Source organism: Desmodus rotundus, chromosome 4 (genome assembly GCF_022682495.2).
Source record: "Desmodus rotundus isolate HL8 chromosome 4, HLdesRot8A.1, whole genome shotgun sequence".
Lineage (NCBI taxonomy): Eukaryota > Metazoa > Chordata > Mammalia > Chiroptera > Phyllostomidae > Desmodus > Desmodus rotundus.
The window spans coordinates 32,307,992-32,335,782 of record NC_071390.1 but is presented as its reverse complement, the minus strand read 5'-3'; the positions used below and the strand labels follow the sequence as shown (position 1 = coordinate 32,335,782).

General features: G+C 40.7%; 1 protein-coding gene across 5 annotated transcripts in view; it reads right to left on the bottom strand.

Annotated features, from left to right (window-relative positions):
• The window catches only part of SGMS1 (sphingomyelin synthase 1), a 277,512-nt gene that overhangs the window by 119,658 nt on the left and 130,063 nt on the right, over nucleotides 1-27,791 (bottom strand). For all 5 annotated transcript variants that reach the window (XM_071221223.1, XM_045197750.3, XM_053922520.2 and 2 more), the window contains one exon: nucleotides 9,464-9,607. The gene's annotated coding sequence lies outside the window, so the exon portion shown is untranslated. The remainder of the gene's footprint in view (nucleotides 1-9,463; nucleotides 9,608-27,791) is intronic.

Genomic DNA, 27,791 nt, shown 5'->3' with positions numbered 1-27,791 from the left:
CGCACCCCCAAAATAAAGGCTATGAACGAAAGGAGGTGAGAACTGCTTTGGGGCAGCACTACCACAGAGGCCTAAGAACTAAATGATTATCAAACGCTTCTTTATTTCAAATAATAGGGCTTAAAATTCACTCAAAATATGCAAACATCTTAGGGAAAACAGGATTTCCCTTGAATGTCACCCGAATCAATTCGGTATAATCTTACACTCTTTATATACTTAAATATATTTAACCCTTTCTTATACAAAAAAATGCATGAATGACCTATGCAAACGAGAGTTTTCAGTCATTCTCACAACTGGTTCCAGGATGGAGAAAACATCCTCATACACAGTAGTTACATTAAACTAGGTTCTTGTTGACACTGAAATGCAGTGAGTCTGAGTAGAAAAACCAAACAGCAAATCGCTTCAGTCAGAAATACAAGAATGTGTCAGGGCTACTGAACAGCAGTTAATATCAAAGTCACCGCTACCATAAACAGCACATTGGTTGACAAATATTTTACCCAAAAAGAATTTTAAAAATTGTTTCTTCCGTTCTGACCAAGGAAGAAAAGCAGCGCCTGTGGACTCAAATCATGGCAGGTACCCCAAAACTCATTCGCCCTCCGCCCGGGAGGGAGTGTGAGAGGAATGGGAAAGCGGTGTGGTGCACAGTACAAGGTAGGTCCCTACAAGCAAGGCTTTGGGCTCGCAGTCCACGTGGCCCTTCACTCACTCCACTACCAATTTAATGTTTCATTATTCAGACTTAAAAATGACACTGTCCATCATGGTCCTAGTGAGCCACCTTTTCACAGGCTCCCCACAACAGCAAAGGCAGCGTCACTCAATAGAACAGAGAAAGAAGTGTCTCATCTGTCGCTGTCACACTCTGCCTTCCAAGCTACCGCTTGTGTTAGTTTCTACACAATTAGGAGTGTAGAAAATCTCACAAATAAAACAAAAACAGAGGGATTTTTCAAAGCAAAACAACAAAAATGAAAAAGAACTTCATGAAAAAAATAGAAAGGATAGTTCCCTACAAGTTATTTATTAACCCTCTTAAGAGACTTGAGAAAGGAGGTTGTAACTGTGAGGTTGCGCTAGCTGAGCAGAGAAACTAATCCATCTACCCACTGATTTATTACTTTGAGAGCAGACATGGTTAAATCATCTGTGCTCACCATGTGTAACATATTCTGCTAGGAGCTGGAAAGCTTCCTAAGATGAACAAATATTTCCTTTTAGAATTACCCAGGGTGGTGGAGAGAGCGGAAGGCTTTCACTGACAGGTCTGGGTCTGAACCGGAGTTCCTGGACTTAGGAACAGTGCCGCCTTGGGTAAGGCTGATTGGATTTGCATCTGGGCCTCGGCACTCCCCGTTGTCTTGCCTGGAATGTTCTTCCCAGGCATAGCAAGCTCATTCCCTCCCTCCCTTCATGTCCTTACTTGAATGTTACCTTCTCATTGAGGCCTTCCCTGACCTCCCTACTTTGTATGACAGAGAACACATCACACACACACCACACTCACACTCCCATCCACTTCTCGGCTATATTTTTTGCCAGAACTCTGATCACTGTTTTGCACACATGCACCTCACTTACCCATCGAGTTCACCCTCTCACTTCCGTTAGGCTGTAAGCTCAAGGCGCGAGTTTGAGATTGTTTTTCTTATTCACTACCCAAAGTATCTAAGAAGGGCCGAGAACATAAAGGTAACACCCAAAATTTGTTGAATAAAGGAAGCTCATGGAGGCCCCTGCAAGGCTCCGGGGTTTTCATTAGAGACCATGTACATAATGAAATGCCTCCGGACGTAAAAGGTACTCAGGAAACAGATATCATTTACCTTCAGAGAAGCGATTATGTGAAACTGTACATAAAATATTTTTTTTAAATAATGAGAACAGCAATGTCAGAGATGACACAGGACAGCTGATTCAGGAGGAAAAGAGTAAAGAAAGAGGGGGGAATTTGGAGGGCTGGGAGGACTGGGCAAAGAAGAAAAAGAGCTCATGTACATGGGCAGCAACGGTGTGGTGACCACGGTGGGGGGGAAGGTGGGAGAGGGTACGGGGGAATAAATGATAATGGGGAAATACAACAACATGAACCACAAAAAATGGAAGAAAGAAGAAATAACTGCTATACATCCATGGGCGTAAACGCATTCTGGGTTACTGTAACAACAAGAATAAGACATTTACACATTTCTTTCCAGGAAACAAAGTTTAAGACAGAAATGAGTTTGGCAACACTCTGGATTACCAGTGGATGTTGTCTGTGTGTCTGTGTGTTCTTCACCCCCTGACCACTAACCCCAAAGAGGGCTCGGTCACTAAGAAAGATGACTAAGTCAGTTTTATTTTATTTTATTAATTTTGACAGAACAGAAAAGCAATCGAATGTGGAAATATCAGGACAATAACGATGCCTTCAAATACTTTTCTTATTGGTTTGCTGACTGTGTGGGAGTTTAAAGTGGATATATTAATAATGGACATTTTCCCACCAAACATTTTGAGAGAAAAAGATTCTATAAATGAACTATAATTTATATTTGTATAATCTCTGTTTTCCATTACAGTTTCTTTCCCAAATTAACACAGAAATAGGTACATGCAGTCAACACAAAATCACCAAACATGTCCTTGAATGTGATCTTTAAAAATTAGCAAACAAGTGCCCAAGATGAAAGAAACCCTGAATAAAAAAGAGAAAAAGACTTATCAACATCAAGGAAGCTTTCCTCGTTTTACTAACGGATTTCTTAAGAATTCCTTTAAAATTCCTGAACTGTCCTCGTCAACTTAAACATATTCGACTTATTAAAAACACCGCAGGCGCGTGTCAGCAACGCCCTCGCTGCGCGGAAAAGGAAACTGATGACGAAGAGGAAACACTAGGAAAAGCGTGTTCTCGAATTCGGAGCAACAAATGAGAAGCAGTGAATGCTCTGACTTAAATAACTTAAAAGCCTGGAAATATTCATAACATGAGATGCAAACCATTTTCCTTAGAGACTACTTCCACCCATGCCAATTCAATGTAAACAGCACAAGATTTTAAAAACAGCCATTTTCATGACTAAATGTCTAGCTATGTTATGCTAACACTGTTGACAAAATTAAAACTTCCAAACACAGCTATTCAAAAAAATCCAAATATATAAACTTCTCCACTCCCCTCAAATATTAATTTTAAAATTTCTAACCATAGTATGGTCTCGTGTAAGTGTGCAGCTGACTAATCATGCTATTAATTAATACAGCCAGCACACTTACCAGGTTATGTATCTAGCTCCTTTTATGACAAATATTTAAAATATACTATTGATTTTCCAAATCTCAAAATATATAACTGAACCAGGCAATCATTATTCCTGCTCTAATCACCATAACTTGAGCTTTCTACCAATCTAACTGACATCTATTCCATTTGCTTGGCATCATATTATTCATAATAAAAAATTATTCATCAGTTTAAGTCCTGCCAAATATATTGGTCTTTCCAGGAAACCATGTTCTACTGTAGCAATGCAGACCGAAGGATGGACCCGGAAGGGCTATTTGCAGTAAATCAGGAACACAGATAGGAGGTGTTCATCTGTACAACTAATCTAATATGGGATTCTCAGGGGGGAAAAGTTTACAACAGTATGTGATTCATTTAGGTTAATGAGTGACAGAGGTACATGTTACATATTTCTTTTTTTTTTTAAGATTTTATATTTATTTTTAGAGAGGGGAGGGGAGGGAGAAAGAGAGGGATACAAACATCAATGTGTGGTTGTCTCTCACATACCCCCTCCCTACTGAGGACCTAGCCTGCAACCCAGGCATGTGCCCGGACTGGGAATCGAACCGGGGACCCTTTAAGTTTGCATGCTGGCACTCAATCCACTGAGCCACACCAGCCAGGGCACATGTTTCTTCTTGAGACTGATTTCCTTTTTGTATCACTGGCATATTCTACTAACTATAACTCTTTTCACTATATTCCACTAATTCAGAATTCAATGAAATAACACTGAATTAAATGACCAAAGTACATCAGAACCTCTCAGGACATCATCATATAGACCTATTGCCAATATCACATAACAAAAAAAATTTAATAAATAACCTCTCATAATGAGCGAGTTATTTAGAAATAAAACCTTACTTAGAAGGTGAAAAGTATATGGCATAGTAAAATATTAGGCAAGTAATTAATCAAGTCAATGAAGAAAAAGCAATCTCCTTTTAATAAGTAATGTCTCAAAGACATCATGGTGTACAAGCAATTATTCTCCACCTCATCCTTGACTTAACCCAAGTGTGTGCAGCAAACATGCAAATTAAATGGGGTGGGGGGTGAGCTTGCACCTAAGTTTTAAATATTTTATTTCTGCCCTAAATGTCTTCCCACCTCATCTATTAGAAGTCCCTACTAGAAACACAGCAATAAAAATAGGTCTTAGCATTTCTACATAATTATATGCTAGATACCTTAACTTGCTCCCCCAATAAAAAATACCTATAGAAGAAGAAGAAATGACATTTTTTTTTCAATGCAGCTGTGAGGTGACAATAAAGTAAGAGACGGGGAAAGTGGGAGAGACAGACAGGAAGCAGGAAGCACCTAAACCAGAACCCTGGTCGCCTTACACTTCCATTGCTGTATCTTCAATCCCAATGAGTGGTGTATCTCATTTTTCCCTGCAATGGATTTAAAATTTCTTTTTATGTGCTACATGCTAGCAATTAATTATGATTTTTCAATTCAGTTTTCACAAACTACTTTAACAAAACAAGTTATCTCAGTTTGCACCACTGAGAAACATCTTAATCCCTTAGTTCCTACAGAATACACAGTTTGGACAGAGGAATCTCACCTTTCCTCATGAAGAAAGCTGGTGAATATAACCATATTGGTAGTACGAGAAGTAAATAGTCAACAAAACATAGGTTGTATATTTTAGATCAAATTCAAAATAGTCTTTCCTACCCCAGGACACTCTGTCACCCTATTTTATTGTCTTCATATCATTTATCCAAGTCTGAAATGTTCTTGTTTATCTACCTCTTTGGCACTTGTCCCCCTGAACCACCCTGCCCCAGTCACTACCATTTGCTGACCGCATCACGAAAAGGCTACTTTCTACCTCAAACTCTTGTGAGGCTATCAGGTCATCTCTCCCAACCTTAGCGCTTCTGGCACAGCCCTAAGGAAGCCCCCATGCTGGGAACAGGTCGGTCTGTAGGGATTCCAACTAGAGGGCCAACGGTAAGTGCCACAGCCCAGGACTGTGTCCCTGCAGGAGAATCACAGGCATGACGGAACTGGAGGCCACACTGTGGAATGGTGAACGTCCCTTTGTTTTTCATCCTCCCATAAGCTCCACAGACCACAGTGTTTCCCGGTCTTTACTTCCCTGAGCAGCAGAACTTTTTTTTATGCAAAATTGTGTGGAAGTTCAACACATAAACGTAAAAGCAGAGCTGCTGACTGATGAAAGAATAAGGCGGTCTGAGGCTCTGTCCTTCCCCCCCCCCCCCCCCCCCCCGCCCACCCCTAAGCCACCGCAGGGCATGTTGGAATCCCAAGGGCAATAAGATACCCACAAATGAAAACCTACGGCCCGCTGAGGATGACAATAAGATGACTTAACTTAACAATGATAGTTTATAAGGTAAGAATAATAAGAAATAATAGATAACAGCCCCGGCTCCATATCTGCCTACGTAGAACGCTTCTATGAAATGTTCACCTGTCTCAGTGGCAATCACCTCAGTCTGAGTACTGTAAGCCCTAGGGGCACAGAACTCTTCCACGCAGGAGAAGCCACTCAGGACTGCTTTGTGACGATCTCTCCAAGACATCGCAAAAACAGCATCACTCGTGATGTGCAGCTGCCTGACCCAGGTTTGGTCCATGTGACACATTTAGCCAAAAACAAGAGGGGGGAAATGCTTAATTAACTTGGACATTAAGCATTAATTACATTTAAGCAGGGGGCAGGGCCAAAAGACCTGCAACTCAGGATTTGAGAAGTTATATCTAAGTACAGAAACACTTGTCATACGTGAAGTTACTTGTCATAGGTGAGTCACTTCAATGAAAGAAAAAAAGAGTTTTCAAATTTTCCAGCTGGAAAGAGAACTTGTAGTGCCCCCCTCCTGCACAGCGCTTGTGCTGGGAAATTTGTATGTCAGGGTCATCACACAGCGTGGCAGAGGAAGCGGTCTGGTTTCTCATCATATTCTTAGCCATCACCAGTTATTTTATAAGATGTATGAAAGCTGGTGGCCATTATAGAGTGCTTGTTTACGTTAAGACTTCTGTCCTATCGCTGTGGCCTAATTTGGAGAGGTACTAACTGAAACGAATGAGGATTAGGTCTACCAAATAATAGGATGGAATAACCTATGCTATTAACCATATGGAATACTTTGTAGCCACTTTTTAGCACATTGTAAAAGTATATTCTAAAACAGGGAAACTGAAGTTATACTAAGTAAAAATGAATCTAGAACTCTGTAATTCTAATTTTATAATTTTTTAAGAGGTAAACACATTCCTAGGGATAAAATCTGGAAGCATCTACACCAAAATATTATCAGTGGCTACTTCTGAGTGGTATTTTGTATTTTCTTATTTTCAATGCTTACCAAGTTTTCTATTTAGAATCAGTAAAAAACATTTAAAAACAAAAAGAAATTTTGCCTACAGCAAAATTGATACAGTATACCTGGAATTTTGATGTTTGTATATTTTGTAAACTGATACAGTATACCTGGAATTTTGAGATTTGTACATTTTGTAAATTTTGAGATTCATATATTGAATATAAATGCCTGGGCTGTCCTCAACTCTGGGATTGTTTGGCTAAACTCCAGTCCCAATTGCTTTGGAAGGAACAGCTATTCATGCAGCTGCTAAGGTGAGTTGAGCCTAATTGTTCCTGGCAACATAGTAAGGGCATGTGGGAAATGACAACTGTTGGGAGTAGACACACCTCCCAGTTCTCAAGAATGGCTCGGTCCCATTAAAAACCAGAACTGTCATGATTTGGATGCAGCCTCATCAGTGACTACACCAGGACTTTAGAGGAAGCAATCATTTCTGTGGAAATGAGGCCTCTTCACTTGTGTAAGACTGCCTTGTATTAATGCAAAGCATAACAAAATTCTCGGACATGTTTGCAATCTAACTGTCATCGCTGCATGTAATCAGCAAGGAAGAGTGATTGTTAAAAGCACAGTTCATGAAACCAAACAACTCTAGGCTCAGGTTCTGGCCCCACCATTCTCTCAATGTGTGAGCTTGGGCAAGTTTTATTATGTTCCAAGTCTCAGTTCATCTATCTTTCAAAGGAGGTTGACTATTCCTACCTCCCAAAATTTTAGTGCAAATTTAAAATATTTATCAGTGTATTTCCCTGACTGGTGTGGCTTAGTGAGTTGGGCGTCCTTCCACAAGCCAAAAGGTCGCCAATTCAATTCCCGGCCAGGTCCCTGGTTGGGCATGTGTGAGAGGCAACCAATTAATGTTTCTCTCTCAGCGATGTTTCTCTCACCTCTTTCTCTCCCTTCCCCTCACTCTAAAAATAAATAAAGAAAATCTCTAAAAATAAAAATAAAATAAAATACAGGGTCTGGCAGAAGTTAAGGCTTGCTTGAGTGTGGCTGGTAGAGTAATAATACGAGTGTAATAATTTATAGTTTTAATTTGAACATTTCCCTGAAACGGCATATGGTATGCTTGAGTGTGATACTGTTATGTTACAGAATTACATACTTACGATTTTGTAATAAAAAGGCATTATTTGTGCCAGACCCTGTATTTATCAGTATGTACAGCATGTGGTAATTTAATAAAAATATTTTAGAAGACTAGATACACAGATTTTCAAATAATATAGCCCACTATCGAAAAACTATAGTGGATACTATTTATTTTTAAACTCAAACTTAAAACGCACACCCTTCAGCGCAAACTTAGGCAGCTATGGACACTGAAAGTGGTCCCTGAGCCATCGCTACGCCCTTGAATAGCTGTTCCGCACTTTAAAGGATTCAGGCTCTGAAACCACATTGTGAACTACGTAAGATCTTGGGCAAAGTCTCATCATTCTTCTCCTGTATCATCTTCACTAACTCTATACTGAAGGGATGTGAGTAATGGTGCAAATGAGGTCACGGACACCATCACACTGTATTAGGAGTATAGAAGTCCACGCCAATCTCCCACACTGGCCTCATAATCACCTCAGAATGTATCATGAAGACATCAGAGCCTATGTTAGGAAGAGGGCGTATTTTAATAATGTCTCAGATCAATGATGTACTCTCAGTAACATTATGAAACAGTCATTGTTGAAAATATTTAATTTTGATATGCTAATTAAGTGTTGTAAGTAGAATTACAAACCAAATAAGATGTCATGAAATGGGACAAAGTAGAATATAATAGTGGGAACAAGTAAAGAAGAAGATTACAAATTCTACAAGCATTAGGATATTTTTTCAAGCCCTGCTTCAAAAAGGCCAGACAGCATGGTACTGTTTCTACAGCACAAAATGCGACAGACAGGCCCAGTGCGGAATCCAGGTTTCTGTCACTTCTCTCTGGGAAACAGTAGGCCAGTTATTTGACCACTTAGAAACTCAGTGTCCTCACCTAGAAAATTAAACTTGTTTAACGTTTTTATGACGGTACGATGATCAGAAATGTAAAATACTCGGCACAGGACGTGTCCACAGTTTCTATATCGGCACATGGGAAAAAACACCCTTAGAGGATCAAGGTGCTATATAACATAGGCTAGGCCATGAAAAAAGAGCCAGTGCGTCATCAGCCAGACACCCGCTGAAGGTCACAGGATATTAAATAATGAGCGACCCTGACCTTGACAAAACAGTTATTGAGGAGATAAGAATTAAAGGCTATAAAGCAAGAAAATGCAGTAACCATGTGACTCTGTAACATAGGGTTGGAGGTCAAGAAGACAAACAGGTCAAAGTTAATGACTAACAGGGAACAGTCAATCCGATACAGCCACCAACCAATCAGATAAGACCTCGATGCCCTTCAGAGTAAGAATAAAGCCAACAAATAACAGCTGATTCAAAGGACTCACATTCATAAGCTCTGATACTGACTGCCCCGTTCCCAGAAGAGAAGGCAGTGAGGTCCCTGGCTGGAACGTTCACCTGCCCAGAGTCTAACACTGCTGCTATCATCTCTACTGTTCTTCAGAAATGAGAAAGGACTCTAGAGGGGCTGAGTCAGAGCTGCTCAAGGAAGACGTAAGAGTGACATCCCACCACGCAGTCAAATTTAGAGAACAATGGCTACTAGTGTATTTGAGAAGACAGGATGAGGTCCTGCCCTAAGAACAGTCTCCATTCCCAGACAATGGCTCAACCTGACTTAGGACAGCAGAGTGGGTCACGCTACATTCAAGCCAAGCTCCGGGCTATTACATACCTCCAACAGCCACTGTTACGCATTTATCGACAGGTTCCTTTAAAGTTATTCTCATGTACACTTCCTGAGGCAGGGTCTTGTCTTCTATTTCATAAGTTTCCCAACCAGACACGTTTGTCAATCCCAGAGAACTCAAAGGTGTACCTAAAAGAGAATAGCAGTTTAAGCTTAACCACTTCGGAACTGGAATCATAAAATTTTAAAGCTGAAAGAGAGTTTATAAATCCAGTAGATGTCACTATAAATAAAAGCATTAAATTATTAGATTGAAAACAAAAAATTCCCAATTGACCTTTCCCACCACCTCCCCCAATCTTTGAACAATCTCCCTTCCTTTCTTCTTTCCTTCCCTCCTTCCTTCTTTTAGTTGTTGTTGTAAAATACACATAACATAAAACTTACCCCGTCTTTTCTTAATTGAAAACTAAAGTCTGTAACCTTCTATCATATAGAGGTATTCCTTTTATATATTTACTGATTATCATTGTCAACAAATAACTGATTTTCACAAATTAAGCATAGCAGCATCAATATGAACGCAAAGGGTAACTGATAACCTCCTCACAAGTTGACTGATAAAAAAGATAGTCATTTCTCTAAGACCCAAACACTACCCTCATAAATAATTCCTTTATAGTTGCATATGTGGAAATGAGTGTTGCATAACCAGGAAGCTAGAGATAATGTTTTGCAATACGTTAGAGATAATGGTTTGCAATACATTAGAGGTAATGTATTGCCACTATTTAAAAAAAAAAAACCCAGAAAATAACAAGCATTGGCAAGAAGTGGTAAAAAGGAAACCCCGGCGCACAGCTGGCAGCAATGTAAAATAGGTGCAGCCACTACGGAAAACGTGTTCAGTTTCCTCGAAAAATTAAAAACACAACTACCCTATGACCTAGCAATTCCACTTCTGGATAAAGAAAATGTGGTATATTCCTGTTTTCTTTTCCAGAAACAAAACTTACTCTTTTTCCCCCCAGACCAAGTTTTGTTTATCTCACAAAGAACAGTTGGGATAGCATTTGAAAAACAAAGTAATCCACCATATTAACAAAAAAGAAGAGATATAAGATTATTATAATAGTTGATGAAACATCATTTGATTAAAAAATTATCATCTCTATATAACATTACTTTTAAATAAATGTAGAAAATTATAAATAGGTGTTAACTTCTTTAACCTAATAAAACGCAGATATGAAATAAAAGCTATGGGAAACATATACTTAAGGTGAAAATTTGAAAATCTGAAATCAGGAATGACGGTTGCCGGTTACCACTATTTCTGTACCACATTGTTCCTGATCTGTGTGATGAGGCAAACAATAAATTAAAAGTAATATTATTTATTCTTAAAAAGAAGGAAATCCTATCATATGCTACCACATGGAGAACAGGAAAGACACCAGGCTAAGTAAAATAGGCTAATCATAAAAGGACAAGTACAGTAAGATTCCACGTATATAAGGCATCTGAAGCAGTCAAACTCTTGGAGATGGAAAGTAGAATGGTGGCTGGCAGATCCTGGGGGCAGGGGCAAGAAGAGTTGTTCAGTGGGTACAGAGATTCAGTTTTGCAAGGTGAAAAAGTTGTAGCGATCCGTTGCACAACAACGTGAATACAGTTAATACTATTGTACTATACATTTACAATGGTTACGATGGTAAATTGTATACGGTTTGTGTTTTTTACTGCAATAAAAAAAATAGAGAGATTATCATGGATTATCTAGGTGGGTCCCATGTAATCACAGGGTCCTTAAAAGTGAAAGAGGGAGACAGAAAATGAGGTCAGAGGAATGCTGACCTACTATTGTTCCTTTCAAACAGGGGAAGGGGCCTGACAGCCAAAGGGGGCAGCCAGCCCCCAGAGTCTGGGAAAAGAAGGGGAAGGGTTTCTCCTCTAGAGCCTGCAGCCCTGCTGGCCTGTCCCGGTTAGCGCAGTGAGACCCAGGTCAGACTTCTGACCTACAGAATGGCAGGTAATAAATGTGTATTGTTTTCAGCAAAAAAATTACATATATAAAGAGGGGCAGTTAGAACGCAAGATCTTCTCCCCACCCAGTGGAGCCAGACAAGCCATCCCTAGTCCCATAACAGGAGGCAGTTTATTCTCTGGAGAAAGTAATACAGCGAGACTGTATTGAGACTCAGAGGCATCAAATAAGGCCAAAAGAGAAGCATTAAGATCTAGCATTCACAGGCTTGGATAGTGAGACCTCTGGCTCCTTTCCCCCGACATTGTTCCCTCAAATCCTCACAGGCAGGCTTTTAGCTTTTTGGAGAAATTGAAAGATAATTAAAAAAAAAAAAGCCTGCAGATTCTGAGGTCTACTGGAGTCACCAACTCAAATGGCAGGGCCCTGCCCAAAGCCCAGGAGGCAACAAATCTCTAGTCCACTTTTTATTGTCTCACTCCTAAATGTAAACAGAAAACTAAAGCCTCCCCATTCATCTGAGAAAAGCTTCTAACGTTAAACTCAGGGACCAAAACAAGCTCATAAAAAGAAGGAACACAGGAGAAAGAAAAGTGTAAAAAGCACAGGAAAACGACAAAACAATTCAATTCATATTGTCAAAGGAAAAGAGAAAATATTGCATCTATGAAATAAAAAGAGGATCCTATTTAAAGAAATTACTCAATTTAAAAATTAAATTTGAAATTATAGATATGCTAGCAGAAATTAAAGCTTCAATAAATCCTAAGAAAACCTCTCAGAAAGTAGAACAAAAACACAAAGAGATAGAAAAGAGCTAAGAAAAGACATAAGAAAATTAGAGAATTAAACTAGTAGGTCCAAATATCCAACTGACAGACTTGCAGAAAACAGAGAATAAGACAGAAAGGAAATTATCAAGGCAATAGTACAGGGAAATTTGCCAAATTTGAAGGATATGAGTTTCTGAATTGAAAGGACTGTGAGCATCAAAAAACTATCAAGACCTATGGCCCAATAGGAAATTTCAGAATTCTGAGGATGAAGAAAAGAGCCAAACATTTTCCAGAGAAATAAAAGAGCTCAACACAACCAAGTGTGGAGCAGAATGGCCTGAGATGTTTCACGTGAGTATCGTAAAGTTCAACCATGAACAAAACAGTCATAATGAAGTAAACGTTGAATGCTGATTTAACCACAGCCCGTAGCGTGGCCGCACCCGGACAACAGAGAACCAGTGAGCGTAAAAGTGTGCACGGAGAGTGGAGGGCAGTGTGTGAGAGGCAAGTGCTCAGCGGGGAATCGATGTGTCAGTCTAAAATTTAAACAGAAACCAATTAATGGCGCTTAAAGCCCACACTGTGTTGTTTAGGAATAGGGGGGTGAACACCGGAAATTACAACTAAGAGTGGAAAAGGGCTACCATTGGCTAAAGGAGTAAGGGAAATATAAAACGAATAAGGAATGACTTATACAGAGTGGGGCAAACGTAGGTTTACAGTTGTTCATATGGAAAACAATACCATAATTAATAAATAATAATACAAGGATAAACTGTTTTGTGCACTCACACCTGTCAACCTACTTTGCCCCACCATGTAGCATTATTTGAATTTGAAACCATGTGCGTGTAATTACCTCAAAATAAATACAACAAACTAATGAGCACATGAAGGAAGAGAGAGGGGAGGGAGGAGGCAGGAAGACTTGACAGAGCAAATCCACAAGCTGGTAGACGATGGGGCTGCCCAGTGCTCACATGCACAGCAATGATGGAAATGGCAACTGTGCTGACGTTATGCAAACGGCCACTTGTGACTTAGAATAAAATGTACAATTATGGCACCGCACATGAATTTCAAAAGTGCTGTATCGCAAACTAAAATGATAACATGATGTGGAAAATGGTACTGGAGGCTTCAAAAATGTGACTCTAATAATGAAGACACTGACATCAAATATGTATACTGAGTTGGAAGAAAAGTATTCTGAGATAGAAAAAAGGATTATTGTTTTATATAAATATGTGATTGAATATACATGTACAACTAAATTGATTAAATGGTATAAATGTTCAGTATTACATCTATATCCCCAAACCATTCCTTACATGTTCAAGTTAGCCACAGAAATTGTTTAGTTCTTTTCAGTGGGAAAACACGGGGAAAGAAAAGTGGGAAAAAAAAATAAAAACCAAGCATTAAAAAGTACATAAAGAAATTACAAATCCATTTATCTGATTCACGTTATTTCTTTATCAGCCTTCTTTCCAATCTAGGAGAAAATAAGTAAATTAAAGTTCATTCTTCAGGTTGCTTTTAAGAAAAAACCCTAAAATCCAAGGTAACTATTATTCACTTTTTGTTCTCTATGCAGAGTAAAAATCGGTCTTTCCCACTTCCCGGGCAATTCCTGCCGCGGTGTTCAGAGCAAGCTCTCCAAGGCGAACCCAGGCAGAAGCAAGCGTGTGCATCCAATGCCAATAAATAACTGCACACCAAGTACATCTAAATGGTATATAACATAAGTTTTAAAATCATACACTTGTGAATTATCTTTTTTCCATTCAGGCACATAACTGCTAATGAACAACATAGAGAAAGATACAGAAATGAGAAAGCATACTTATGAACTCTAAGAATTACACTGTGAGCAAAAGGGGTAGCGACATGTTTAAATTTTCATTTTTACCCAAACAAAATCAATACCAAGTGGAACAACTAGAGTCCATATACATATTTGTAGGACCAAAGAGCTTACAGACTTTACCCCACAGCATCTTAAAGGCTTAGACATGCTTCCTCATTTAATTTCATGAAAGCCATTCTCAAATAAAAATGAAACACAACCCTTTGAAAACATATGTGAATATGGAGTCACACGCCACTTAACAACAGGAGTGTGTTCTGAGAAATACGCCGTCGTGCGAACGTCATGGAATGCACTTACGCAAACCTAGATGGGACAGCCTGCGGTTGTCACTGGATGCGCTGTACTCTCACAGCACTGGTAGCACAGTGGGTCTGTTTACACCAGCATCACCCCAAACAAGAGTTATTGTGGTATAACCCCTGGCAGTTGGCTTTTCTTTCTGGAATGCTTAAGCTTTGATTGTCCAGCCCAGGCCTCCACTTCAAAGAGGCATCCCTTCAAGGAAGGCTATCTGGAAAAAACACATTGCAGCCACAGGACCAGGAAGAGCCAGGCCACCCCGCACCCCCATCCCCCACCCCGAACTGAGGCACCTTTGTTTCAGAGATCTTGGTTGATTTAGATAACTGACCATTTGAATTACTTGTTTCTTTCTCTTCCTGAGCTTTAAATTCCCAACCTTATGTTTTAAATTGCCCAGTAAAGAGTGAGCCTGGTCACTAAACCCGAAGCCCCCACCCTGGACCCCAATAAAAGCAGAACATCAAGCCCATGAGCACTCTCTCTCTCTCTCTCTTTCTCTGTCTCTCTCTCTCACCTACACCTGGCTGTGTGACCCCTGGACTGCCTTATAGCTCCAGGGCCTGTAAATAAACATTTTTTCCGCAGTTTCCTAATGGTTATTGCTGAAGGGCGTTGTGCACAGTAATAACCCCTGAGGGTCAGTCCAGTTAAAAAGGGAAGGGGTGCCTGTGGGAATCACACCGGACCCAGGCCGAGCAGCCCATTACCAACGACGTAGATGGCACAAGCAGTAATTACCAGGGCACTAGGCAACAGGAACTTTGCACCGCCAGTATAATCTTATGAGACCGCCCTCCTGTACGGGGTCCACCTGAAATGCATGATGCAGCATGTGTAATAAGCGTGAAATACATACATGAATTACGATACCTGAAGAAAGGGCTGGTTTCCTCAAAAATTAACAAATGTTTGTAATAATGTGATGTTTGTATTACATACAGACAGAAAAGCACAGAAATCTCGACCGGCTCACTTAATTTTCCTTAAGGGAACACAGGCGTGTGGCCACCACTCTTCCCCAAGGTTACCACTGCCCTGACTTCGAATACCACACATTAGTTTAGCCTGATGGAAAAGGTATTTTTCAGGGATCTGTCTGAGCGTCTAAGACTCCCAATATCTGGACCAAAATAAAATGCTTTAGGAAGAGAGAAGCAAGTACTGTAGTCACTGCCTGCAAGGGGACATTATTTCAGAACGCGTGGACGAGTCTGAGGAAGGTGTTTTGACTGGTTGGGTGGTTGTATGAGGCCGACCTGCAAGTTCTCCAGAGACTGTGGGACAGAGAAGCTGTCTTATGATACAAACAGAAAGGAAAGGGCCTTTTATCACCCAGGATGAATGTACTGCTGAGGGTGAGACGGGAGAAGGGGAGCAGAGGGAAGAGAGGAGGGGGACACAGGGAGTCGGGACTGCTACAGGTACAAAAGCAGCTATATGATGAAGATAATAGACAAGCCAGTATGTGTTACTATTGCATCGTCACCTCATTTGATCCTCCAATCGCTAGGAAGCCCACAGACAGATAAGGAGATTGACTCAAAGCAGCTAAGTACGGTGCCCAAAGTTCAACATTTAGCAGAGGCCCAGCTGCTCCCCTTTTCAGCTTCTATGCAGGACTAGAGACACCAAAAACAAAAAGGAGAAAGTTCACCGAAAAGAGGCCATTGTGATTAGATACAGAATATATTGTATTGTCCTCACCAACGAGTCATTTAAAGGAAAAGAACCGAGTAACTCAGGGTACACAATTGTCTGAATTACCAAAGAATTGAAGATTCCATCACTTGCAAAGTAGGCCCACTCATCTTTCTGTAGCTCAAAGAAGACGTTTCAGAAGAATCCCTCGCACTTCACAAGGTCTGATTTTCCGACATGTTAACTTGTTATATCTCTCTGCATGCTTTCCCACTGCAGTGGGGGAAATGGAAAAAACATGATGTCCCTCAGAGAAAGTCACAGAGGCAGACAGGAAAATTAAACAGAAAATCATGGAAGAACCTACACTCCACCTTCAAATGGCATGCCAACCTGCAGCAATATTTAATCCTATCATGAGTGCTTTCAAAAAGAAGGGGCCAAAATGGGAACACAGTTCCAAAAGGGAACTTTCTAATTCTGCTTCTTGAGAGGGAAAGGAAATACCTAAATAAGTTGACATAAGATTATATCTGATGTACCTACTAAAAGGCATGGGGCTGAAACAGCCTTCCTGCATCCTCATCAATAAATCCAAAGTAGTATGTCAATGACAGTAACTATGATGGTCAGACAGCATGAAGTTCTTGGCATTTAGTCCTACCAGAACCCTGCAAAGGATGAGGGGTCAGGATCCCCAGCTTCTCAGATGCAGACATTGAGCCCAGAAAAGTAGTATAACTTATCCTAACTTGCAAAGTTGTCCAAGGTCAAAAACGTATCCGAGGTCACACTGCGAGGAAGTAGAAAAGGGCTCCAAATCATGTCTGTTGGGAACAGTTCTGATTTAATGATGAAAGCAACCAAATCTGCTTTTCCATTGCAAATCATATAATGATTCTGTCACTACCTTCTGGTTTCCATTGCTTTTGGTATGTCCTGCGTGAAGAACAGACACTCCTTCCTCCTGTGAGACGGGGGAAGTGTCTCGTTAGCAAGAGGCTTGAGGACAGGACAGGAAAACAGGTCTGGATGAACTCTTCTCACGGACAGATAACTGCTAGAGTAGCTGAGAGCTCTCTAAAGCGGCCAGCTGGGTTTTACAGTGGACGCATGCTGGGAGGGGACACTCACCTTAGTAAAGCACCTAGAGGGAAAAACACCCAAATGACACTAAGGCTCTAAACATTCCATTAAATCCGAGTACAGTAAGGCGAGAATCTCTGTAGACATTACCCCAATGCCATCCAGAAGAATATCGGGGGAAGGTGGGACAGAATAGGGTCCTTCCCCTTGTCCTGTCGAAGCTGAAGTCAAAGGCCACTGCCCACCACACACGCGCGATACAGAAAGCGCAGCGGGCATGCTTCATTTTTGGCAGCCCTGTCTCAAACTCTAATTTTTATGTGGTTGTTTCTTCTCAGGGGAAAGATGGTGTGTAATTAGACATGAGTCATTTAGAGAGACCAGGAACAGCACAATATCAATTTAATTATATTTTTCTATTTTTAATTTATTTTTCTATTAAAACTGTACCTTATTAAAAGAGTAAAAGGAACTGGAAACTTTCTCATTCTCACTCATAAATAGCCTGTTATGCACAAGAAATCATAAAATTTGAATATAAAATCCAAAGTACAAAGTTAGTGTTTCCTTCCTTTCATGTCTAACTCTCAAATCAACACAGTTTAGTTGAACCTCTTCTTCTGCTCCTCCGCTTGGAGAAGAAGCTTTACCTTCTCTCAGGATGGAGAGATTCAGTTACAGCTGAAAAACCCCAGGCATCTCCTCCCAAAACCTGATGCTGAAGACCTGAGTACGACCTCAAGGCAAACGGCCAGCCCTCTGCCTTCCCACAACGAGGAAAGGAACCTAGCTTGGCCTGAAGGAAGGAAAAGGTACTGTATCCCTTGATTCAGCAAACAGTATTGATTGAGGTATATAGAGAGTGATTTTCCTGAGGCAATCTCAGTTTGGCAAGGGGGAAAACGAGTAAACCAGTACTTACGTTTCTATGCAGCACCTAATGCCATGAAGGTAAGCCTCAACATCAACACACAGGGAAGGGCCAGGAAGTGTGCCTGAAATCGTGCCTGGCCCCTCCCTGGGAAGCACTCGTGGGTACCTCATTTTAATCCCTGAAACCAGCCGGCGAGATGTCAAATGCCTTCTCCTTTTTACTGCTGGGAAATAGCGTGTATGGGACATAAAAAAGTGTTTTCCAGACAAGAAGAATATTTTTTAATCTAATTAAATCTTCAGATACTCCACCCTACCTTCAAATATAAATCTTAATCCCTATTTTACCTTTTGCAAGCAGCCCAAGAACAGTCTCCGGTTCCCAGAACTTTTACTGAGAAATCCACAGGGTGAAGAAATAAGTTTCTAACAGGTCCTGTTATCATGGGCCCAGTGATGTGCTAATAAAATCTTCCTCGTATGTTATTCAACCACAGCTCCTTGAGGGCAAGAACCATACTTTATCTGCCCCTATTATGTCCTTATTACCTAGGACGGAAATTGGAAAGCACCTAACAAAACCCCATTCATGTTCATTACCAATTACATCAAATCTAGTTCCCTAGTTCAGCCCAGTCGAGCCATCTGGTTCACCTGCCTTTACTTTCCACACTTACTCATTATTTTCAAAACAGGATTACTGCCCTCTCTCAGAGGATTTATTCATCGCTAAACGTGTGCTCCTGCAGTCCCTATAATGTCCTTCCCCTGACCCTGTTCCTTACTTACCCTGCTAATCCATGTCCATCACCTGGTTTAGAAAGAACAATGGAAAAATATTTGCAATGACGGAGGAATTGTCCACTTGCCCTTTTTTGACTTAAAAAAACATTTTTTTCTCAAAATATCATATGTGCATCCAGTAAGTTCTGGATTGGTAATTGCCTCCACATAATATATGATTATAATTTACCTTCTATTAAAACAATCTTTACACAGTCTTATGCCACTATCAAAAAATTTAACTAAGACCAGAAACTGTTAATCCTTTAAAACAATTCTCTAAACTAGATCTACTCTCTTGCTGTCTAAGCAGCCTCCCTTTGAAACAGTCTCACCATCTCTCAACTAGTCAGAAAGCCTCATACGCATAGATTATGCCATATCCCAAACATAGGGTTTGTGCCGCTCAGCAATTTAATAAATACTTCAAAAACTAATCTGAATTCCTTGCCTTTTGTACCTAGATTGTTTTTCGATATTGGGAAGAATAAATATTTAGTGAAAATTAAAGAAACTCAGAACAATAAGTAAGAACTTTCTAATTTCCTTTTTAAATACTTTGAAGTAATTTATGGCTTCAAAAGAAAAGTGAGCACGAATTGTAAAACAAGCTACCAAAATAAACTTTGCAAGTCACCAAAGCTGCCTTTTGTGTTCCTAAATGAGGCAAATTTATCTGGCTCATAAGAATACAAGATGGACTGTAAGGGAATCCCGAATTTACTCCCATATAGAAACAAATTAAAATATTAAATGGAGTTCCAGGGCGGATTCTGAGGAATGTTTTTAACCATGAGTCAACTAACTTACTGAAATCAGCCTTGTAATAGACATTTTTCAGGGTTTCTGTTTACCACCCCTACTTGGGGGGTTCTGCCACCCCTCAGGCTCAGTTGCCATCTTCTGCACCATCCAACACAACCCCCCACACACGGTCCTAGCTGACTGGACCTGGAAGAACACCTGACCAAGGGGCAGCCATTCATAGGCTGGCCAGGAGCCTATGATTTGTGTAGCAAAAATGGGGTCAGCCGATCAGATTTTCTGCCTCGAGAACTGGAACCAAGAAACCCAAAGGGAGTTGCCAGTTGGCTCTTTGGGCCTTGTCTGTCTTAGAAAGTGAGAACTGAACCCGAGCCAGTTCCTAATATGTGATTCTCACATCCACCCCCTGATCACCACCCTAATCCCCCTGCCTTTCCCCAGTGACACTGGCCTGGTTTGTGCAACCCAAAGGGAAAAAAGACAGAGAACACCATAGCAACTTAAGTTAAATTTTTAGGTAAAGACCTATTAACATATTTAGAATAAAGCCACCTTCTTCTTTGAGACTAAATGGAGGAAACAGCTCCTATCACATAGTAAGAAATCTGAGGTCAAATTTCAAAAGAAATGCAGTTTTATTATTTTCATCTTCCTCTCTGTTCTGGACTTTAGGTTTCTCACCTATGAAATGAGGGCAGGTTATGAGAAGGTCTCTTAATTGCCTTCCATGGTTTTTCATCTTAGTTCAGGGAGTCTCTGGTATAGCAACACATCCCTTTCAGACCCAAAAAGGCTCTATTTTTGGACAGGTTTTGGCAGCAGTAGAAAACACTGTCTATTACCGGGGCTGTCACATGGTAAATACCCTATTAAATTCATAACTGGGACTAATATTTCCTTATAAAAATTCTTAAAATGAGTTGCTTCCCAAGGTTTCCCTATTATAGCTAAATATACACAGAATATTAGACATTTTCTCACTATTTTCTACTGCTCCATCTTTCCTGTAAAACGTACAATGACACAAAAATGCCCTGCCTCTCCCTTAGTTTAAAGAAACTAAAAAGCAGAGCACCTAAAGAACAGCCCAAAAATCATTCATCCATTCACTCTGCCCTGACGTCTTACATGGGCATCATTAAAGCAGTAATAACCATGGGATCCAAAGCACCGCCTCCTTTAGGAGGCACCCAAATCCTCAAATGGCTCAGTTATCAAACAAAATAATGGAGACTGAACTATCCAGACAAAAGAAAAATGACTTTCTGGGCTGAATTTTTTTTTTTCTCTTTTCTAGTTACCGAGAATCTTTGTCAAATGTACTACGATTTTTTTCTTACTTTCCCTGTTTGCAAAAGTAACATGTCCTTTGAATGGTATTGGTAAATAAGAATACACGCAAACAAGAAAAAATTACCAACACCTTAGCCCTCAGTCAGGTCACTTACCATTTAGAAATATTTCTCCCGAGTTCCTTTTTTAGGGCACTACAAGCACGGGAATCTTTATCTGACCCACTGATGTGTGTATGTGTGCGTGTGTACATATATAAGGTGTTAAATACATTTTTACTTTCTGTAAATTTTTTGTATATTTTTTGCACACTTTATATATTTTTTACACTTTATACATACTTTTTGTATACTTGTTTTTATAAATTGTATTATAAGTTTAGAACTATACATACTATTTCATAATCATTTCTCATGTCACAATATATGGCCACGTTTCTAGGCTATTAAACTATTAAATATTCTTCTTTTTAAAACATGTTTGCCCCTCTTCTTTTTTGAGAGATGGCTGATTCACTGCTTTGTCAAGAATTAGGGTTTTTCCCTCCCACTTCTAATAATATTTATTTCATTATATGAGTTACCTTGGTTTACTATAAAGTTTTGGAAAACACAGTAGGGTTTCACCAAAGCTGAGAACATATTCGCATACTATTTTATAACTTATTTGTACTCACATTGCATCCTAGACACTTTCCTATCTCCTTAAATGTACTTCTGGGGTTATTTCTTGATTTTTTTCAAACAAAAATCCCCAGAACCCAACTTCACGTGATGGTCATGAGTCAAGGTCATCATTAGGAACACTGACAATTTCAGTACAGTTTATAGCTACGCATGATAGTAACAGGTACACAAGTGGGATGAGAAACCCCAGGAGATGTCCTATATCAGTTCTGAGTTCCCCAATTTCAAGCTTTTCAGTAAGTGGTCTCTCCCTCATAAAAGAGATACAAAATAGCTCTCAATGAATTTAGTGTCTGCAAAGTGAGTTATTAACTCAAACAGACTTTTCCCAAATAACATTCCCATTCTCTATATAATAAGACTACAAAGGAGGAGAAAAAAAAGAGAAGGGAAAAAAGAAGAAGGAGAACTATTTTCCTGTTACTATGACTCAGGTGATTTCAAAACCACCTCTATTTCTGAATCACTAATGAAAATGTATGTCAACAGTTTAAATGAAATTTTCTTTCCCACAGTCAGTAAGAAATGTGTATCCTTCAACACACCCAAATTTGGATAAGGGTATTTGGAGAAGGTGTGTTCCAACACCTGCCATCAGAAGGTGTTCCAAATTCTCTCCCATCATTCATCAGAAGACATTTCTACACTGGTCCTAGCTTCCTCAAGCTCTGTGGCTTAACTGATTAACCACAGTCCAAATTTGAAGCCCAAGCAATTCTGTGAAATTAAAGATAATTTTTTAAAAGACACAATCATCTAATGATCTTCCCTCCATCATGAGTCAACTTCATTAAATCTGATCTGTAAAAGCATATTTCACATTCTGCACCACACGAGGAAGCAATTGAGGCCGAGCAATTGAGGCCGACGCTGTCAGGGAAAGAGAAAGCATGCCTACCAGGGCTAACCCTCTAACTGCTTCTGTCCAGTGGGCGGGTCTGGTTCCCTAAGTGGCTGTAGGCCTTTTAAAGGTATCTTTTGTTGAAGATACAGAAAAGGAGCAGAAACAATCATCAACAAACAACAGCCAAAAATCTATATCCAATTCACCCACAGAACTTAAAACTGTACCTGCCACTCGACAGAATTGAACAAAGTTTCTGAACAAGTGAATGTTCTCAAACAATAACATTTTTCATTCACCAAAAATTCTTTACCTCCACGAAAACCATCAAAATTAGTAATATGGTTTACTCGACCTGTCTCTTATTCACTTAAAATGGGGGACGGTCCACAGAAACACTTGCTAGGGTAAGACTGACAAGTCTCCACCGAAGGTGTCTGGTTTTGTCAACATTATAAAACGTTCAAAATACCTTTTCCAAAATAGCCACAAACTTGTCCTGCAGTTCCATGGTGTGCTGTTTCAATTCAAGTACATTAACCCTCTAAATGTCTCCCTTTGAAAGGTCAAAGTCACTCGTTAGAAAATAAACACAGCTCAGTCATATACATTTGCCTGAAACACCCTGGTAATGCAAAGAATCGGCCCCCACCTGGATAGAGGTTGAGTCCAGTCCTGCCACTTTATTTTTTGACTTTCAGAAAGTCTTTTCCCCCATCTGTGTGCCCCTGGGTGGGTACAGGGTGTGTGTGTGTGTGTGTGTGTGTGTGTGTGTGTGTGTGTGTGTGTGTGTGTGGTATCCATAAAACAGGGATCTGACTGAGATGCTCTCTGTCATCTGTGATTCTGTATTCAAATGATTTGCATTTACAATTACTCTAATTATTCTAACTATTCCAAATTATGAGCAAGAGCCAAGTTTGATTACTGTTGATTAAAAAATTGCCGTGGGAGGCAATGAAATATAATGGTAAGAGATAAGTGAGAAATTAAGAAATGTAAATATGACACCTACTAGAAGACATTAGAAATATGTGAGACATTTCGATGGCACAGTCATTGGGGTCTCAACTGACATTTAGTGAGTGGGTTCCAGGGAAGCAAAATGTCTTAAAATATGTAGAACAGGCCCACACATGAGGGCCTGACTTACTAACAACTGTGAGCAACACTGAAGAATCTGGATTTCAGACCACGTGGCTTCTCATTAGCAGTGTGACCTTTAATGACCTATATGGTTAAGTCATTTAATTCTGAGCCTCAAGCTCCTCATAGGAGCTTGGAGCAAATCCTGGCTCTACAATTACAAACTGTGGGCCCTTTTGTGTTCAACAACGGATCCTCTTCTGTTTCCTTGTCCATAAAACTCAGACAAAAAAAAAAGTTGCAGGGTTTTGATGAGTAGTGGCTCAGTGCAAGTTTGCCACCGTTATTATTTATACAGACAGATGTGGTTCTTACCAGGTGCTCAAGGCTGCCCCACTCCAGGGCCACTCAAGACCACGTTATAGAAGCTGGACAGACAATTTCCAAAGCTCAGTAACTACACCGTCTCAGATCACCAGTGACAAGAACTATTAGTAGAAAGGAGTAGGGCCGAGGCATTGGTGATGTTAATTGATATTTTATCAAATTGTCTTTCAAACAGATCTGTAAGCCAGTGTTATGATGTTCTTGTTTTTTTATTTAAAATAGGACATATTAATTGACTGACTAATGAGCCACAGTATACTCAGGTTTCCAGGCGTGTCCCAAAATTTAACTGTAGTAATTATAACATAATTAACAGTCTAGAGAATTAAATGGCAAAGCCCAGGTTCCAAACACCAGGTTAAATACTGAAACATCTACAGAAAAACAGAAACTCACTCCCAGTTTCTTTATACATCCTCACATCCTCCTAATAAGACTTAATTTTAGAAAGATGGTGAAAAACAAACCAGATTTGCAGAAACATATCAATATTAACAAGAAGTGTAAGTGCCCACCCACCAGGTAGGTTAACACGCATGAAGCTGGCAGGAAATGCCCATGAGCTGATGGCTCACAAGTGCAGACAGAAAACAAAGCAGCAACACAGCCCTTTGGCTACAGTAAGGACGGGTCCCTTGGAAGCTTAGGACTTCCCACTAAGGGACCCGGGCGCATCCCCACATCCAAGCATCATTAAGTTCCTCATCCAGGGAAGTGAACGGCCCCATGTTCATCGGGGTTAGCGACGGTCCATGGACTTTAATGGGGTGCAGAGGGCTCAGAATCAGGGCTGTTCTGTAGCTGTCAAGAGAGGGGCTTACCTAATGATTAAATTATACCTGTCTGAAATAACATGTGGTTGAAACACCTTACTTGGAGGAGAAAATGGTTAAGTAGATGTGATATATTTAATCAGCACCTTTTCACAATTGCTGGCCAGATGGAAACTGGATTAACAAGGCTAAATTCTAAAAGGTGACTGGTGTTTCACTGAGTATATGCTCAAATTCTAGCTTCACAAAGCCCAAGAGTAGGCCTCCCAAGATTTTCCACATACATATACTTCAAAGAGAAGTTAATAACAAGGGATGTACCAAAAGGATATAGCTCTCAGAATTGTTTAAAAACATGTTCAAGTCTAAATGAGGGCTGGTTAAATTCTGGTTATTCCATATATTGGAATCGTGTAGCTATTTTTTTAAAAAACAGGTTACACTTATATGTACTGACAGGGGATCATCTCCAAGAAGCCCTGTACAATGACCAGAGCAGAGCGTGGAGCAGTGTGCGTATGTACACAGGAAGTTTGTATCGGCACAGAACATGATGGGAGAAAACTGAAACCAACGCCGGGGAAGGCAAGGGGGGCTGGAATGAAAAGAAGGCTGTTCACTTTCTCTTATCTTTCTCTGTTGCTCAGGGAATTAAAAACCTTGCTTAAAAACCTTGTGCATATATTTTTAATTTAAGAAAAGAAACAACTTAACCTTTTTTAAAAGAGTAAAAGAGCAGATGCTCCCTAGCTGTCAGTTTTCCTTTAATTCTGAGTCCAGCACATTAAATGAAAAGCATGACCGATGCAGGTAGCTTGTTTTAAACAAAGTGGAAAATCACAGTTCCTTGCTTCTCTGCAAAACTGCTAACCACCTTCCCTAAATTTTAGAAGATGAGGTACATACTTTCCACGGCCACCTGCAGGAAACAGGCCTCGAAACATTTGAAAAGTTTGTCTTTGTATTATCGTATAAATAATTCTTCAGTGGCTGTAAATTTCTTGCCGCTTTTATTGTCACGCAGGCCATGCCAAGTGCAGTTTTGTATAAAGTAAACATCACAGAAAGCGCTCTGCTGGGTGTCCGCTGTTCTTTATTCCTCAGCCAAATGCCTAGGGAACTGGCGGAACCTGCCCACGTCAATAAATATCAACGTACAGCATACTTACTAAATAGAATCACACTGTGTACTCTGCCGCCACATCCACATTATCCCAGCACCCCAGCACTACCAGCATCCAGAAAGCAACCAGGCTCCTTCCTGGGTGCACACGCTAGGAGCAAATGCCCCCAACTGGCCCATACTTCCACAAAACTCAGAGGCCAACTCGGCTGGTAGGGTACAACAGCTGTCATCTCTCCCAAGAAGGAACAAATGTGGCCAGAGCTACCCCAGGGCTCCTGAACCTCAGTTTAAAAGCAATCAACCACCCCTGGACCTCCCTACACTGCATTCCTGATGATCGATTGCATGGCTTCAGAAGAATAAAAAAGCTCCTCCCTCCAAGCACTTAGGCCTGCCTACCGGTATAAGCTGTGGTGTTGAGCAGACTGCTTAGCCTCTCTGCTCCCACTTTTCTTCATCTGAAAAATGGTACCGGAATGCCACCCACCTATAGCCCACAGAGCTGAGTGAGGACACGGCACATAAAGCTTTTGGCACATAGGTAGCCCTCCATGCGTGTAGGCTAATACCCATGCTATCGCCTTCGCGCACCACCCCGCAGCAGCCTCCTATTTGGTCTTGCTAATTCCACTCTAGCTTCTGCCCACTAATAAAAGTGACCTTAAAAGTGGGGAGGGGGGAAATCATCCAGGTTACTTCCACCCTCCTCTCCCCACTGAAAAGTGACCACAGCCCCCCACTGTCTGTGGTTAGAATGAAGGACAGAAGCTCTCCGGGTCACACTTTAGCCATCATTAACTGGGGGGACTCTGGCTTCACCCACACCTCCCCACCCCTCAAATAGGGTAAAGACCTCTCTGCCAAATGCTCCCAATACTCCTCTGTTGAACTTTTCACACAAAGAGAAAGATGCCTAATAAGGACTGTTCTGCCCTAGACTGCGGGGTCCATTCACCACTACACTGCCAGCTCCTGCATGGTGATGGAGATGACTCAAAGAGCCGTCAACCAGCTGGGAAGGTCGCACCCATCTCTTCGAGTGTTTCAATCCATACAACCCATAGAGTGTTAAAGCTGGAAGACAGGACAGCCTGGCTGCATTATTGTATCCCATTCAACTTTTCCAAACCGAATAGAGGACCAATGAGATTCTGTAAGATGCACCAAAAGGTTACCGGGTATTAAATTTCACACCCTTCAGCTGACCAGTTCAAACCACTGGGATTAGGTGAAAAGCATGCCTCTCCGTTACAGGTTTCATTTTAGAAGCATCTTGTTTACCCCTTTGAATGTGAGCCTCAAGTTATTTCTGCGCTTTGCATTTCCTCTCAGGCTGAGCAAGCTGCAGTTAAAACCCTGAGGGAAAGCATGCTGATGTCACCCTCCAGAGAATTCAATTTCTAAGAAAAGTCTATTTCATTTGCATAGGACAAGACCAGAATGGAGACTTCAAGCCAGTTGGGGGTGCGGGAAATAAAACTCACCATCTCAATGAGTCCCTTCCACTCTCGATTTTCCAAAGAATGCTGTTTGGGTGGGTTGGAACAATTTGCCTTGTAAAATATGTGACTGGGATAAAAATCCCTTTTATCCTTCAAAGGGAAAAGTTCACAGCCCACCATGTCAATCCTTATATTTTTCCTTTTCTTAATTATTATTTTTAATTGTGGTAAAATACACTTAAAATGTACTACCTTAACCACTCTCAAGTACGTAGTTCAATGGCATTGAGGATGTTCATGCTGTCGTGCAACCAGCACCACCGTCCACCTCCAGCACTTTTTCACCCACGCCAGCACAACTAACTCAGTACTTCCTGACTCTCCACCCCCTAGCCCAGCCCCGGGACACGGCGGTTCTACCCTCTGTCTCTGGGACTGTGACTACTCTAGGCACTTTATGTAAGTGGAACCATACAGTATTTGTACCTTTGTGACTGCTTCACTTAACTTAGCATAACGTCTTCAAGTTCATCCGTGTTGTAGCATGCACCAGCATTTCCTTCCTTTTCAAGGCTGGATAACAGCCCGTTGTGTTGCATAGTCCACATCTTTCCCATCCGTTCATGCGTCAGTGGACACTTGGGTTGCT